The sequence below is a fragment of the Columba livia genome, chromosome 5, assembly GCF_036013475.1.
Source record: "Columba livia isolate bColLiv1 breed racing homer chromosome 5, bColLiv1.pat.W.v2, whole genome shotgun sequence".
In the NCBI taxonomy this organism is placed as follows: Eukaryota; Metazoa; Chordata; class Aves; order Columbiformes; family Columbidae; genus Columba; species Columba livia.
Window position 1 is genome coordinate 33,398,966 of NC_088606.1, and position 16,724 is coordinate 33,415,689.

The window sequence follows — 16,724 nt, forward strand, 5'->3', positions numbered from 1 at the left end:
AATACAAAGAATAGAAGTCCTTTCATCAGCTTGCTTCTGTTTTTTGAGAACACCTCTGCTTTAAAACTGACAGGATTTTAGTGTGGTGTGGCGATGCATTTTGCTTCGCTTTTTTTTAACAAAGTATAATTTCATTTTAAAGGATTTTCCTCTAAGTGCTCAGAAACTGTAACTGGTAACACGCTTATCTTACTAGCCAGCTTAAAGCTCGGTTTGCCAGAAGGCTTTGAACAAGTAAAGGCGACCAAAAACTTGTGTTAAAAGACAATTGTTTCTTTAACTTCTTCGAGTGGCTCAGAACCTGGTTAAAGTTCACAGGCTGGGAGACTTTTCCCCCCCTCTCCGTTGCAGGGATCCAGCTACCCTTGCAGCTGGCCATAAATGAGGACCAGGCTTCGCCACTCCGTGCTTTCACAAGGTATCGTTAGGTCAGCAAAGCCATCAATTAGGCTGTCTGAAGTTTTATCACCAGCGCAGCAGCAATAAGTGCCGGCCCAGAAAGGCTTCAGCCCTTCTGCAACTGGGGCCGCTGGCGCCTGGGACGGCGGGGGTCGCACGGAGGTCAGTGCCAGCCGGGGGCGGCCTCTGCGCCCCGCGCCCGGGGACACCCCGGCCCCCCCACCGCCCCCGGCCTCGGCCACCTTTCAACTCGGTAGAAACCCCCAGTCACAGGTACATGTGGTTAGTATTAGGCCCAAAATAACCTTTATGGGTTTTTTTTCCCCCTTCAATCCCGGGCGGTTGCTGAGGCTTTTGAGAGATGGTAAAGGCAGTTAGTTGGCTGCAGAGCCTGGATTTAATTTTGATGGTAATCCAAAAATAAGTGCTTGCATATTTCTTATGAGTTTAATGCACAGCAATCCACATCGTCGCAAGCTAAGCCAAATTAATTTCTCTAAAATAATTTTCAAACTTGTCTGTTCACAGCATTTCTTTCAAAACAGGGCTATTTTCTATCCCTCATGAGCCACGCTTGTTTTTGTCCCCCCTCTTTGTGTTTGAGAACACTTCGGAGCCTTCGCGCAGGTTTTGTGTGCTATTTCACAGCTCAGGCTTTGGGCTGGTGACCCTTAAGGAGTGCTAATGAAGTCGAATACTAGTGTTTAATCCTCTTCAGAAATACTAACATGCCCATCATCCAAAACAGCCTCCAATAATTGCCATTGGGCCCAATCCAGCGCCTAGCGAAGTCTTTCAGTCAGTTAACTGAAAACTAAGTTCATCTGCTCATTTAGCAAATTGTGAGCCTTTATATAGCATCAGCTCCACAAGGCCTTTTGTCGCATTTCCCTCCCTCCCGCCCGCCGGTTAAATTCCTCTGCAGATAATAAAAGACAGTGGCACACCTTCGATTGCATCTTCCGTAATCACAGTCGTGGAAATTTCATTAGACAGATGCATAAATGCTACAAGTAACACTAAAGGGCTCTTTTGCATCTCTCTGTTTACATCCAAAAGACATTCTTTATTCTTTGGGAAAAGTATAATTCAGTTGTCAGAAATGTCATCCTGGCTCAGAATTAGTCATGACTTCAGGTATTAAAATAAAAACTCAGGCACTTGTACTTGTTTATTCCCTTCTGACTGCAGCACAGTGAAGGTATCTCCTACCCCAGCGCTGTGATTTCGAGGTGTGTTTCCATCCTCAAAGACAAAGGTCTCCGATAGGACTTAATTTGCTGAGATACTTTCCAGTAACTTACCACACTGACCAAATGGAGCCTGACCTGAACCTTCTCCGTCCAGCACGCCTTTTATCAGCTAAAGTTAAGGCCAATAGAGATTAACAGGAAAGCCTGATAAGACTGTTTTCTCTTCTCCTATGAGCTTCTAATGGTGTATACAGATGGCAAGGTTTTAAAAGAATGGAATGAATGCTTATTTAGGCCTGTAAAAAATCACAGACAACAGAAACACCCCCCCCCACACACACACTTTCCATCTTACTAACCCCTTTTCTTCAATCAGGCCACTCCTCAGGGAAACCAAATAGCTTTTTTTTTTTTTCTTCTTTTTTGCTTTTTTTTATTTATTTTTTTTTTTTTTTTAACCCCAACCACTTTTATTATTTACATCTGGTGGTCCCCTTATTTATGTCCTTCTCCACTTCCCTGCACACACAGCTCGGTGCACAGGGCTGCGAAGCATTATGGGCCTTGGCTCTCAGCAGGAGAACTCGACACTGTCTTCAAACAAATAATTAAGGGGAAGGTTAAAGGTTCACCCAGAGGTCATATCTTTGGATACTCCTCAGAAAGTTTACATTAGCAAGAAATGGGTGCCCTCTGAAGTGTTCTTTCAATGGGCTCGCACAACAAGGCAGAGCATTAAGGAAATTCTAAGTCCTGAAGGGTTTCAGGTGACGACTGCTTTACCTCCATGAGCACACAGATTGGGATACCCTGGATAGGCACCACAGAGTAAGCCTTTTGGGACGGGCGTTGAAAACCCAGTCTTGCTCAGCCGTTCACTCCCAAAAAAGCTTGGCTTTATTTTATTCTGCTGATGTGAATAAAGCCAGCCTTTCACTGTAGAGGCAATTCACCAGTTGTTTTGGAAATGGAAGTTAAAACCCTAATAGTGAGTCCTGGAATCTTTGTATACCTACAAAAAATAAGTGATAAAAGTGAAAGCGTTTGTCCAGTAAAACTTGCAAAAAATAGTGCTTGGGTTTGATTTCTTATTTCATTATTTCTCCATTTTTCTTTTGCACTTGTGCATAACTGCAGGTGCAAATGATGCCCCCTAGACCAGCAACACTTGTCTGAAGAGAAATACTAGGAAGAAATACCAGGAAAACACTGTCATACACTTATAAAGATATAGGAGCAGAGAGTCTTTAGGCACTGAGATTATTTTGAAATTCCATTTCCTCTGAAAAATCCTGTCCATAAATGGCATCAGTTATACCCACCAATGGGTATGTCTGAAAAATTACAGATGAAATTATTTATATTTGCAAACTCACAGGTGCAAAACAAACATACAGTTCATGTGAAGCTATAAATCAGATCCTAGCTTCATTTAGCAGTAGCTAAGTCACATAATGCATCAGCACAAGGGCACAGAATGCAGTATTTGTGGATTACTATTTATTCTTTATACTGTCCCATAAATATGCACAGTCCATAACAGAGATGTAGAAACCATAGGCTCTGCCCTAGCCTTCTCAGTTTTTGAGTTGTTTGTTGTTTTTTTGTTGCTGTTGTTGTATGGGTTTTTTTTAATCCCTCGGGGAGCCATCTCTAGGGCCAAAGTAAAGCAAAATACAACCTTCTGCACAGCACTTCAGTTCGTGTGTTGCAGAAACACTGTGATGTTATTTTGGCACAAATATCTTCAAAAGGCATTAAGAGACAGGTGGAAGAAAAGAGAACACTAATGCCACTACTTCCAGCATTATTTGGAACCCTATAAAAGCAGAATTCACAGCCCTTCACCCAGAGGCCAAAGATTGAATGGCCTGAAAAGATGAGTAAAATCTATCAAGAAGACATGGCTTTTTTTGTTACTCTTCTGTTAACAGTAATTCCTATTATTTGGATGATAGCAGCAGTTAGAGGACCCCATGAGGCTCAGTCTCACTCCACCCCACGCTGCACAAGCACACCGTCCAAGAGAACTCAGGGTCTGAACAGATTTCCCAGCAAAGCCTGGGGGAGAGGAGAGACGCCTTCTCCCTGTTCGTGAAGGGGAATAGAGACAGAAGGAGATTAAGTGACAAGGCCAAAGTCATACAAGAGATCTTTGGCAGAGCCACACACCCAACATAGATTTCCTCAGTCCTCTCTCAGCGCTCCTACAATCTGCTATCCATATGCTATCTTTCCTTTGTTCCCCAGCTCGGCAGCCAGGCGCGCTGGCAGGGGACGGCAGGGAGAGCTCACGTTGCCACTGTTTGTGCCTTACCTGCTGTGCAGATAAAGAGGGGTCACAAGCCTCCAGGGCTGTGAGGCGATACCTTCCCAAACTCTACACTCATACGGTGCTTGCTCCTCGTTCCAGAGTGATAAATGAGGTGTGTAATGTTGAGAAATACATGTCATTGACATAGTACATTTAATGAAAATCTCACTTCCTGCATTTCGCAAATGACAGATTACTGACCTCACTTATTCAAACAATAGCCATTTGAATTGAAAGAAGGGGTTTTGCATCTTGTATTTTTCTTTAATTGCTACCTAAAGCAGCTACATATATTTCCTACAGCCAGAGTCTGTCTTTCTCACACAAGTAGTGCACAGTTACTTTCACACAGTAACTTTCGTGGGACAATTTATGAAAGCACAACGAACAAAATTTGGCCCCAAATGTACCACAATATGGACTTTCAAAAGAAGTCACTTCATTTTTGTCTGCTTCCAGCAAAACCCAGTAGAGCAGTAAAGGTATACTAGTGAATATGCAGTGTAGCCTGGTGATTTAGTAGCCGTAGTCCTAATTGGTTCCTAGCACTGCTAATTAGCATGACAATATAATCTAAATATATGCATTCAATTGCACCTCTTCAAATAGAGCCTTGGTTTTCTTTGTCCAAAATAAACATGTATTCTGAATTTTATAGGAAGTCCTGTAATTAATCTTAATATATTTATTATATTTTATCTCAAGTCATATCAAATGACGTTAAACTCACATTTACATATTACATTTTATTTTTATAACAAATAATGTTCAGATAAAACTGCAGAGACATATTTATGCAAAATGCAAAAGAGAATAAACAGCAAATATACATCCCTCAGTCTGCTTGTTCAAATCTGGCACATTCAAAACCATTTTTTTTGCTGTTTCCACTGTCTTTTTTAAACACACTGTACATGTATTTCAAGATACTGTGATCAATCCTTAACTGCATCTGTGTAAGATTAGTTCTTGAAATGAACTGTTAGTGGCTGCACTGATTGATAATCAGAATTAGAAACATCTCCAGCTTTGTGGCTACCATGGAAAATTCACTTTAAGTACACAAAGTCCCAAAAGTCCTTTTTTTTTCAGGAGAATGAAGTGCATGAAAGCTTGGGAAACTACAATTCATCCCCAACATGGGGTCTAATATGAGCTCAAGCAGAGAGTGGTATTTAACTCCAGCCACTTGTTTTTATGTCTAGTATCTAGTATCTAGTGAGATGAACTGGTGTAAAACTGAACCAGTCCCCCGTAGCAGAGTAGCTTGCTCCTTCTGAGAAACTGAGGAACAATGTGGAGCCACCGTGTACAACTCAACACTATTCAGTATTAGTCTTCAGTCTGGATTTCCACTTAAAATATCCATCCCAGAAAATGAGGTGTTAAAATAATGCATTTATTAAACAACCCAGCCATTGCATAAATGGGTTCTCAATTCTCTATGTGAAAAACAGAAAAATAAACAAATTTGTGAGATGAATCCACAGTTCTATAAAAGGATTAATGACAAGGAAAGTTTTTACTCACGTTACATTCTAGCCCAATAAGACACTTCTGCTTTTTTACTTGAAAAGAACAGAGATGCTGAATGAACAGTCACAGGCTTAGTCATAGAAATAATAAAAATAAAAGTAACAACAATAATGTAGGGTTAGAATTGTTACTCTTCTGTCATCTGAATATAAAGCCTGATTTTCAAAATTTGTAGGTACCCAGAGGAATAGTCCAGCAAGATTTTTCAAAAACCTGCCAAGTCTAGATGAGAAGCTTGGCTTTTATTAAACCTACGTAAATGGGAGCTGAGCTTGATGAATAAATGGGGTTTAAGCACCTACTTCAGTGTCTTGCTGAGTAAGAGCCTAAGAATGCATTATAAAAAATAATCTAAATGTTTTCACCTTGGATGGGAAAACAAGTCTTTGCCTAAATGATATTTCAGTATTTGGACTACGAAAATGCCAGTATTTAGCTCAGGAGTATATACTACATTGATCCCTTGTTGCTGAAGAATGCCCTAATTTGGAAGGGAAAATAACCAATGAAATATTTTATCTAAGGCACAAAAAAAGTTTTCATAAGTAACCTAGAAAACTTCTTTCCCAGGCTGAAAGAGTAATTTCACAAGTCTTGAGCAGATCAGAGCAGTCTGAAAGAATGCATTAGAAAAGACTAATTTGCAGAAACACATTTATCACTCCCATGCCTTTACAGCAGTCTTTGTCTATCACACAAACTCTTATCTGAGCAAGTAAAATCTAGTTATTTTATTTAACTTCTCCCTCCAATATGTATTCTAACCTGACAGAATTAGGTTTAGGCATCCTTCTGTATGTGTGTGTACAAAAATAGTTGAGAGAGTCCTTGTTTATGCTTCATTGAATCTATGCCACACCTGGTTACCAACTCTTATTTGCAGCATTCCTTATAGGAAATTAAAAAAAGCTGAGTTAGTCACCTGGAAATGAGTCATCTGAACAAGTCTTCCCAAAGTCATGAATATTGAGAAATGGAGTTACTTACACGATTGGCTTTGAGAGGAAGAGGGAGGGACAAGCAGGTTTATGTCCTGACAAAAACTTTCACATAGTTTTGGATGGCCTTGTTAGAGAAGGGGGTTATAGGATGTTTAAATTGACTTTCTGAAGCTAATTTGGACATCTCACCTCTGTCAAAGGTGTGATTCAGAAGACCTAAGTCAGCATCCGCGTTTGGTGGAGAGAGCAGCTGGGCTGGGTGCCTGGGGCAGCCCGAGGCAGGCGCTAACCATCCCAGAGACCTCTGCTGCATCTTGTATGTTTATGTTGGAGCTCCTAAAAATACATTATGCCACTCCAGAGCTGCCAATTTTTGGAAATCATGAATTTGCCCATCCTGTAACTGTGAGACTGCCTTAAAAACTCAGAAATTTAAACAGTGCTCTTCTCACTATTTGCTTTGTGGGTTTTTTAGTCATTGTGTCACATTTTTAAAGTGCTCTTCTCAGCCACAAAATCTAGAAACTTACTTGAAAAGTATCTCACATAACCATTGCCTCCTGGAGCTGGGACCTCGAGTTAACATGAAATAACTTGAGCCTTGTGATAAAATAATGAAAATTGGCAAGACAGGCATTTATTCACCTCACAGAAAATCTGTCTCGTTAAATGTGTAACTCTCGGTTACCAGGTTACCTCTTATGAGCATGGGGAAATGGTTTGGCTCCGCCAAGGAAGGATGCGGTGCCTGTCATAGGGAGCACCTGCATGGCAGGACCAACCCCAGGGAGCCACCCTGCCTTTGCTCCGGGTCAGGGGTTTGTGAGCAAGACCTTTTCTCTACAATGAAGACAGATGTTGAGGAGGCCCCAGTCATGGGCAGGGCTCCCTGGTGCTCCCCACAAACCTGGAGGCCCCATGGCCACATGGCTACCCTGCCAGTCTATGGCCGGCAGTGTCCATCAGCCTCGCCACCAGCCGAGGGCCGTGGGGTCCAGCGCCAAGACCCAAGCCAGCCTGCACTTGGGGCTGGCACCCAGCAACGCCAGCAGCCGCTCCCTCCTGCAAAACAGGACTTACCTAAAGTCTCAGCCCCCGGTGGCCCCAGGAGAGGCCTCCGCTGCGCAGTGGGACGCCGTGAGGTGGGGCCAGAGCACCGCAGCTGGGCTGGGCCCCAGGGTGTCGCTGCCTGGGGCATGGCTGTCTCCCCTGTGCCCAGAGAGCCCAGCAGCACTGTGTCCATGCTCCGGTTTTACTTGGTGCACATGTGGGGATTGCCCTGTCCTAGGCAGCGAGGTCACCGCAGAAACCTGCTGTGAGCCAGGTGCGGGTGCCTGATGGTGTGAAGGCGGCGAGGGGCTCCCGCTCCTCAGCCGTGGGGTGGGCACAGGGTTTCTCACAAGCCCTCAGGAAACCCCAGCTGAAGTGGAAAAGTATCATCCCTTGTTCCCCCTGGGTTTCCAGTGGGTAACGAGCGCCTTTCAGTGCCACAGAACACACGCCGGCCATGGCTGTTACTCTTTCACAAGTGCCATCAGATTATTTATAAATGATTATTTGTCATGCCCTGTAAAAACGACCTTTTAAAGATACTTGAAAGGAAGGGAGGAGACAAACAGACATACTTCCTTAGCTATTCATATCTTCCAGATAAAATGCAAAGTCAATAGATGTAAGGTGTAGTATATAACCTCATCCTGTACTTGATTTATTGCAGATGGGAATCACCTCGAAACTGAATCACTTTGAAATTTTTACTACTGACATTAAAATTCCAGGTTTGTATACATATGTCTTGTGGAGATGCTAAATACAATTTTAGCTAACTTGGCATGCGCTTCGATTTGCTGGCACTTAGACATCCATGTTAAAGGTAGATAAAATATCTCCTATAAAATCTTAAGTAACTCATGCATTTAAAGATGTGTTAATTTACCATCTTAAACTCATAGGAAAAGATTTTCAAAACTAATAAGGGTCCAGTAGTCTTGAATACACAATCAGCTTATCTAGCTTCTTACATAGGAGTTGAGTGGCCTCATTTTAGGTAATGTTTTTTTTTTTTAAGTGTAGTTTTATAATAATATCACATTGATATTGACCGAAGCACTTTACACATCTTTCGAACTGCTTCACATTAATTTGTTTAGCCAATTCTAAATTGAACCAAAAAGGAGATTTGTCAACAAATTTAACATTTGTTTAACTTCCCTGATCAAATTAGATTAAGGCATTAATTCTCCTTCTTATTTTTCAGTGGAAACTACCTAAGTAGCAACTTGCCAAAAATGCATAAGGGTGTTTAGCAATTATGTACTGGGTATGTTTGAAGAGATCAAGGTGCACTCACATGTCCCGTACTATGGATATCTCTGATTAGCTTGTCATCTATTCTGAAGAAGATGTAGCCCAAGTCTCCTATACTATGTAACAGGCCAGCTGTTAGCTGTCTGTCAAGCACCTAAAGTGGACAAGTAGTCCAGGAGCAAAAATGTCACTCCTTTGATCTGGCAAGGAGCAGCTGCTGATTTATAGAGTAGGACTTTGTTCTTCCGTTCTATTTTACTTTCTTTCCTAAGGCAGAACCAGAAAATCCAGCAGAAAAAAAAAAAGTGCCGTTCTCTGCAACATCAACAAGCTCTGACAACTGCAACAGGGTTTTTCTTGGCCCTAACAAAGCTCTCAGGCATCTCCTTTGACGCTCACCTTTTTTTTTTTCCTTCTCCTTTTGCAATGCGGTAGTTATTGTTTAATTCAGCTTCTGTAAATGGAATGGACTGTGGCCAGCAAGCCTGGGGCATAAACACACCTGTATGAAAGAAGCCTTATTGTAGCAACCATCTACAACCAACCTGCACATGCACTACCAGTTCGTGAGTTCAGAAGGAATGTTCCATTTTCCCTGACAGTAAATTTTGCCTTAAGATAACAATTTTTTGTACCCACTGTCCTGTCTTGACCATGAAGCTTTTACATTTTTTCATTGTTATTAAAATCTGAAGAAAAAAAAAAATAATGTGTTTTTTTACCTGTCAACCAGTGGACCTCGGGAAACTGGATCCTAAGAGCCCACTTTAAAAAAACCACAGCCAAAATATATTTATAGAAACACACTGCTGAAAGTTGGAGAACTACTGATCCTAAAGATGCCTGTTCCATTCCAGAGACAACGATGCAGTCATGGCCACCTCCAGCTTACATTGTTACAGATTCTCCTCAAAAAAAGCATTTTGCAAAACAAGTACTTAGTAAGAAATAGCATTTGATGCAACTAAATGGACCGTGGCACTGCCAGCTCAGAGTCAATGCTCTGTTCCATTCTTTCAGACTCAGCAGGTGCTGAGCAGATTCTGTGGGGTGATCAGTCACTAAAAGGGCTGTTAAACTCCTGCCTCACCTATTGGAAGAGTGACAGAGTTTTATTTCCTTTCTGATCTGTTTTCAAGTTTATCAGCTTAAACCCCAAATCTACAGGCCACAAGAAAAGGTTGCAATATAATGCTGATGAGCAGGAGAGGAAGTATCCTGTGTGTTTACGGATGGGGAAGGAACAACACAGCAAGCTGTGTATTTGACCCTGGTATGTGTCTATGCACGTGCTGTGTTCACACTTCTTCATGCTGTAGCTTTAAAAACAGACAAAAAGGATTACAAAAACAAAGATGAGGTGAGGGTGGTGGGGGCGACATCATGACTACAAGATCTTTTGCATATATGTTAGCTTGTGAAAATAAATAAGAACTATTACAGCCAGGGCCCTAAGGGAGGCAGAAAAATGATGATGTACAGGATAGTATAAAATGATATATTAAAAACTGTGCTGTCAGTGGAACAATAGAATATTAAGCAAAAGTCCATAATAATTGGCAGATATTTAGCTGTAGACATCTTTCTCTGGTTGGTGGGTACTGCAGTATACGTGAGAAGAAAGAGAACTAGTTAGGCAATTAGAAGTAATGGGCATAAATAACACACTATGTATAAATATATCCCTCCCTCTCCCATGTTATAGCTCTTACCCAGATACACCTAATCACCTCTCAGTAAGTCATACCTACACGCTGGTATCCCTGGTGTGCTGCTCTTTACACTGTCTGGTTACTGGAGATTCCGCCTATGTTAATGTGATTCTGTGATTCTGTGCTCTTTCTCTTTGTAGCTGCAGAATCATGTTCATTTTTCCCTTTTAATTATTCCAATACCCTTGGCAAGTCTTTATCAAAGCAGAGGGTCCAATGGCTTGGTAGGTAAAGATGTGTCAACACCACAGAGACCATGAGACTGCAGCCTGCCATGTTATGGAATACGTGCTCCACAGTGACTGAAGGTATTAGCAGTGCAACTGTGGGACAGCTGTATTATTTAAGTGTGCTAAAATGAAGAGGTAATTATAGAGATCTTCCCAGTGTCATGCTGGTGAAGCTTTTACTCTGTCTCATCCCATTTTGTGTTCTCTCTATCAGGGGAAAATGCTCTAAAAACATTTTTTAGAGGTTGTTAGTATATCAGTGTATCCTTGTGTCTTAGTTACTGTAAGCCAAACTGTTTTGGAATCATGGAATGGAAAAACGAAAAAACTTCGGTGGAGCCATTTCCTCAGCCTATCATTCCCTATCCCAGGCTCCCATACTTTCTGACCAGGGCTGCATCTCCCCCAGGGCTCAGCTCTTGCTCCCCAGCCTACCTGGCTGGTGCACCAGAGATAATTGCGAGGTACAGCTGGCAAGTGAGCGATAAAGCTTGCCGGTGCTTTGCAGGGCTCGTAGATGGCCAGATATGCAATGACTGAGGATATATATGTGAATGTTACACTGTTTCTTTTCTCTCTGCAATTTTCATTCTTCTGAACAAGCTAAGGACTGAAATCAGGAAGGTCTGCACTTTCTGAAGCACTTGAATGGCTGAGTTCCCCTGATTTCAGTACTCAGGTGTCTTATGGGCAGAGAAAAATATCGGAGGAGCCTGTGCTCAAGTGCAACACATTTCAGTTGTTGTTGGCTTCTCTAGCTAAAGAGGGGGCTATTAATGTATTTTTCTTTCTTCTGTTAAAGGATGAGTAGCTGGAAAAGTCTCTCAGTGTCATCACTGTCACTTAAATATCTCATGTGAAAATTAAATCATACCACAAAAAGAAACTTGAAACTGAGCACATATTTCTTCAATGAAAACTGGCCTGTTCTGTAATGTGTTCCACTATCCCATATTTTGCATACAATTGAGATACCTGTTATGAAATGAAACCCAATCTTTATAACATATCTAATATTTATCTTTCTTTATGAGAGCAGTTTGGAAACTCTGTGTGTGATCTTACATAATTTTAATAACTGGTTGCTGATGGATTTCAATATTAACTCTGACTGTTCTGACTGGTACGGTGTTGAGACTTAATTTTCAAGAGAATTTCACTAATTGGTCCTGCACTGTGTAGGGGTGAAGGCATCTAAGAATATGTGTACAAACCTGCATTTGAGCCCTCAAAACTGGTAACTGCAGGGCCATATCCAACAATGCTGATCACTCAGCCTGGTCTAGTAAAGCACTCAGATGTATGAGGAAAGGTTTCAAAATTACCAAGTCATATTATCAAAATCGTCATAGGCCCTGTAAAACTAATCCTAATGTTCAGTGAAATTCTGAGTTAGAAAGCAATATTAGCAAAGGGATGTTGACAGTAGCACCTAAATTGTAGGTGATCTGCTCCCAGGGAGATTCCTGTCTCTGGTTAGCTGTTCCAGAAATTACCAGAAGGTGGACTTAGATACCTAACTACATTTTTTTGTGGGGAAAAAAAAAAAGGCCTCACTTAACACTGAAACTGTCTAAACTCTTTAGGCATGTAGATTTCTACTTTTTAACACTCCATCTCATCCTCATTTCTGCCACGGTGTATATGTGTTTCCTAACAGTGAGTTACCTTCTGCCATAACCACACTCTATCTCTGAGTCAGAGGAAGACACTTAGGTCCAGTCAAGATTCCTATGGGTTGTTTTAACGAGACAGACATCTTATGGCAGGTCTGTTCTTTCTTATAACAACACAGATAAAGATCTCTTTCCTTTATAGCTGACACCATAATTATTTGAATATTTATCTGGAAAGAAGGAGATCAAGTTTTGTCTCCCTATCCTGCTTGATTTGGAACAAAGACTTGCACATAGGTCTGTCACTTCCTAAAAGAATATCTGAATCACCCAGGTATTCAGTACAGTGAACAAAGCCCTTTCAGTTCTCATTCTGAAGATGTTCCACCTGAAGTAAGTAATTTTATAGTCATAATTAACCAGCACTTAATTGTCATGCATCTGAAGTTGGAGCCCTAACCAGGAGGCTGTACAGTCAAGCCCTTATTCTTATTTAGCTTCATTCTACTGACTGGTTGTTGCATACACAACAGAAATGGCAGTCAGGAGAACAAGAAAGGCATGATAGTGAACAAAAGATGGAGCACTGACTGGGAAACTAATTTCATTGGAACAGTTAAGACATTGATTTAAATTAAGACAAAGAGAAAACTGCAAACATATAACCTATTTAACAAGTGAATTTTCTAGCCAATGAGCCATTGAGTGTAGCACTCCCTCTATCCCATTTGCCTCTTTCGTGTAAAGTTTGATATGGCTGACGTATGACAAGAACTTTGGCTGGATTTGGACCCTAGGGAGATACAATGAAGCAAGGCTGACTTTGTGCTGAAAGTTGTGTATCACTCTGGAACATGTTACTGTCTATTTATCACTATATATGTATTTATGTTCCTACTCCTCTGTCCTGGAGATCCTTTTTATGTAAAATAACCATGGGCAGGGTAATATCTCACCTTTCAGTGCTGCTAGGGTTACAGTCCCAAGTTTCTCATATCTAATTCTAAGCAGTTTTGTGCATGCTCACCAATGGCAATAAGCATATGTGGATCAAAAGAATGTAGTCATCTCAGGACTGGGCAGCAGCCAGGTGACAATGCTTGAAAATTCAGTGATGGCTAAAGGTAGTGACTGTCTTAAACTAAATATTGCAGGGTTTGCACTCATATGCAACTCAAATGGTATACATATCTAACAGATACATATATGTTCATGAGGAAATATTTTGTAAAACAGACTGCACAGATCTTTTATTGTGGCTTACACTGTTTATAAGCCAGTATTATAATAATACTTTCATAAGAGGTTCAACCCAAGTTTTAGAACATCTTTAACCAAGTTTTGAAAGAAACACCAAATTTAAGGTCAACAGAAACATTATGTAAAATAAAAACAGCCTGTGAAAAGAGAAAAAAATGCCTCAAATTCACAGGCAGCATCTTCAGGTGAAGTAGTTCAGCATTGTGCTTGTGTACATAAGTATTTACAAATAAATTTGATGAGAAGTTAACTACAAACAGAGTAAAAATAATGTTTTCATTCTAATTCAGTGTCCAAACTGAAGAAAACATAAGAAGATAAATCAGTAGTTAGAAGAGGGAAAGTTATTTTTCACTTTGAATTATTATCAATGACGTGAACATTCCTAGGAACAATATACATTTTTAATTTGATAGTGAAAATCCTGTAATATTTAACTTCTTTAGAAATCCAATGTGCCCTTATACATGTAAACTTGTAAACTTACATCCTTATAAAACAGAATAATAAAATCAACAAATGCAAACATGCATTCAGATGAACTAGTAAAGGAGAGTTAGTTTCCATTTCCTTTTCTTGATTCTTCTCCAGTTGCTATATTCAGTCTTTCCAATGTGACTATATTATCATCCACAAAATTTTTAGCATCATCGTAATCATAAAAGATATACTTTATATCTTTATAAATCACATGAGGCTCAGCAGACCCTAGTAATGCCACATCTGCTTTAATCCTAGCAAATTCTAGCCTAAAACAGCATAGCCTGTGGTGTCTCACCTGAGTTCACAGAGACATGTCAGGAAATGCATTAGCTCTGTGAGTCAGTGAAATAAATATAAACAAATATAGTGGCCAAATTAAAATTTAGCACTCTAAATGGGTTTTGACAGAAGCCCAAGTTGAAAAATCCAGCTGTATTTTGCATATGTCTCTTTACCACCAATCAGTTCTGCTGAAATGAGTGGTCCAATTAGCTGCCTAATTTTTGATGCCTGGTAAATGTGGTCATAGTAAAAAAATACAATTTATCTAGAGGACCAGTTTTCCTTTGGTCCAAGAAACTAGGGTCTCCAAACAACAAATATGAAAACCTTATAATGACAAATTCCATATCCTAATTTGAAACAAAAATTCACAGTTCCAAGTACCTCATTGCTAGGACGAACTTGATGCAAAGATGTGTAGCTAAGATGGATGCCTACACTTCATTTTCAGGTATACTAAATACAGGTGAAAAACGGTAAGTGAAAATTTTGTGGGCATGTTTTGCATTGGACTGAAAAAAAACCCCAAACATTTCATCCTTCTGCCAAATTTATCCCAAGTGCTACCTAGATCATGCTCTGGTTTTCCAATATAGCGCTGTTCTACAATAACTGCTTAAGCATGCCATACAGTATTAATCTTCCTCATGAACTCAGTACCAAACCAGTTTCCATGGAGAGAAATTAAGAGGTATGTACAGGCAAAGGAGAAAATATATGGCTAGCTGATGATACAGAAAGGCTCTTTAGATGAGAGCTACGGTAGAGTGGAAGGATTTTTCAACTGAAATTGCAGAACTGAGGGGAGGGCAGCATTAGACAGAGAGTAGAGAGAAGAATATATATATATATATATAAAGACATCTATGCTGAAGTAGGTTTTGACATTGTTTTAAAAAAGACAATTTTGAAATTGATCCAGAAAAGGATGGTGGAAGGCTGCTGAAGTGCCTAAAGTAGGAGATGATTTTGATGTGTGTGTGATAAGGAAACATCAGCATTTGACACATTAGGGGGAGGATGAAGAACTGGGACTTAGAGTCCTGAGAAAAGGGGACTACAGTAGTCAAGGTGCAAAGAGATGAAGGCAGAAGCAAGAGAGACATACTGTTGAAGTGGAAATAGGAAGAGCGGCAGACACTGGAGGTGTGAGAAAAAGAGCAACACCAGGAAATGCATGTGGATTTTGGGCAGTGGGAATAAATGTGTGAGGAGTCCTTGAGCAGTACAGAAAAGTGAGACTTGTATTATTTAAAAATGTCTGAGAGACTAATGTTGCTCTGGGTTCACAGTCAGTTTTGTTCACCAGGTTATAAATCCATCTGGATAAAATGATACTATCTAAAATGCAAACTTCCTTTAAACAATGTTCTGTTTATTTGTAATAGTTTGTTAGCCAAGCAATCTCTGCAGTAGCTGCAGCTGTGGCTTGTTCCATCTCATCGGTAATTTTAACTCTTTTTAGTCATTAGTGTGAAGCTTGTCACAGTATTTTAAAATGATAAATATACTTTCCTCCCAGTTCTTGAGTTCCATTTTATTTGAATGGACTATGCATCCTTCAGCATTTCAATAATTTGCCCTGAGGATCACGGCAACGTAGCTACACTTCGGAACAGAAGATATGAATATGGTTCTGATAAAGCTTTGCAATGTTTATTGAAAAACTAAAAGTAGCTTTAAACAGCTTATGATTATCTATTATATAATCAATATCTTTCCTCATAATATTGTCCAAAGATCTAAGTCCTGAAATAGTTTGCACCTGTGTGAGAGGGTGGCCACTACATCTCATGAGTTGTTTAATCCCCACTGTTTTTTGTTGTGTGCACAGCAACAAGTAGACCTTTACTTACAACTGCTTTAAACAGTGTCTGCTTGCCCTATGACTTTCCAAAAAACCCTAGGATGAGGTTGGCACAATAAAGAGCTTGATTTCTCTAAGAAACAGTCATTCAGCCTGACAGCACCCATTCATTTACTGGAGACTAAACAAAAAACATAAAAAAAATATAAAAGACAAGACGTAACTGTTGGACTTAGCGACTCCTGAACGGGCAGCTACACTATCATTACCACCAAGTGGATACAATCTAAGCTTGATGTTGGCCTACTTAAAATTACTATTTGCTATGAGGTGTTGGCAAATCAACTTATAAAATGATGGGGAAAAATAAGAGAAGCTCCATTAAAAGCTTTTTCTTTCCTTCAAATGAAAGTAAACACAGTAAAACACTTGGAGTATGACCCACTTATTACTTTTGTACATTTGTCTTTATTAACATCTATTAACTGATTAGATTTTCTTTACAAGTAATTGTGCATTATTAGATAATTGTATCGTTGTTGCTTCTTATTGGGGAAACGTATTACATCCAAACACTTAAGACAGATAAAGCCAGATGGATGCATCTGTCTGTCCATCCATCTGTCCACTCAAGAAGCCTTTGG

At 40.2% G+C, this 16,724-nt stretch overlaps 1 protein-coding gene across 12 annotated transcripts in view; it reads right to left on the reverse strand.

Annotated features, from left to right (window-relative positions):
- MEIS2 (Meis homeobox 2) overlaps positions 1-16,724 on the reverse strand; it is a 173,006-nt gene that overhangs the window by 6,595 nt on the left and 149,687 nt on the right. The window lies entirely within an intron of this gene.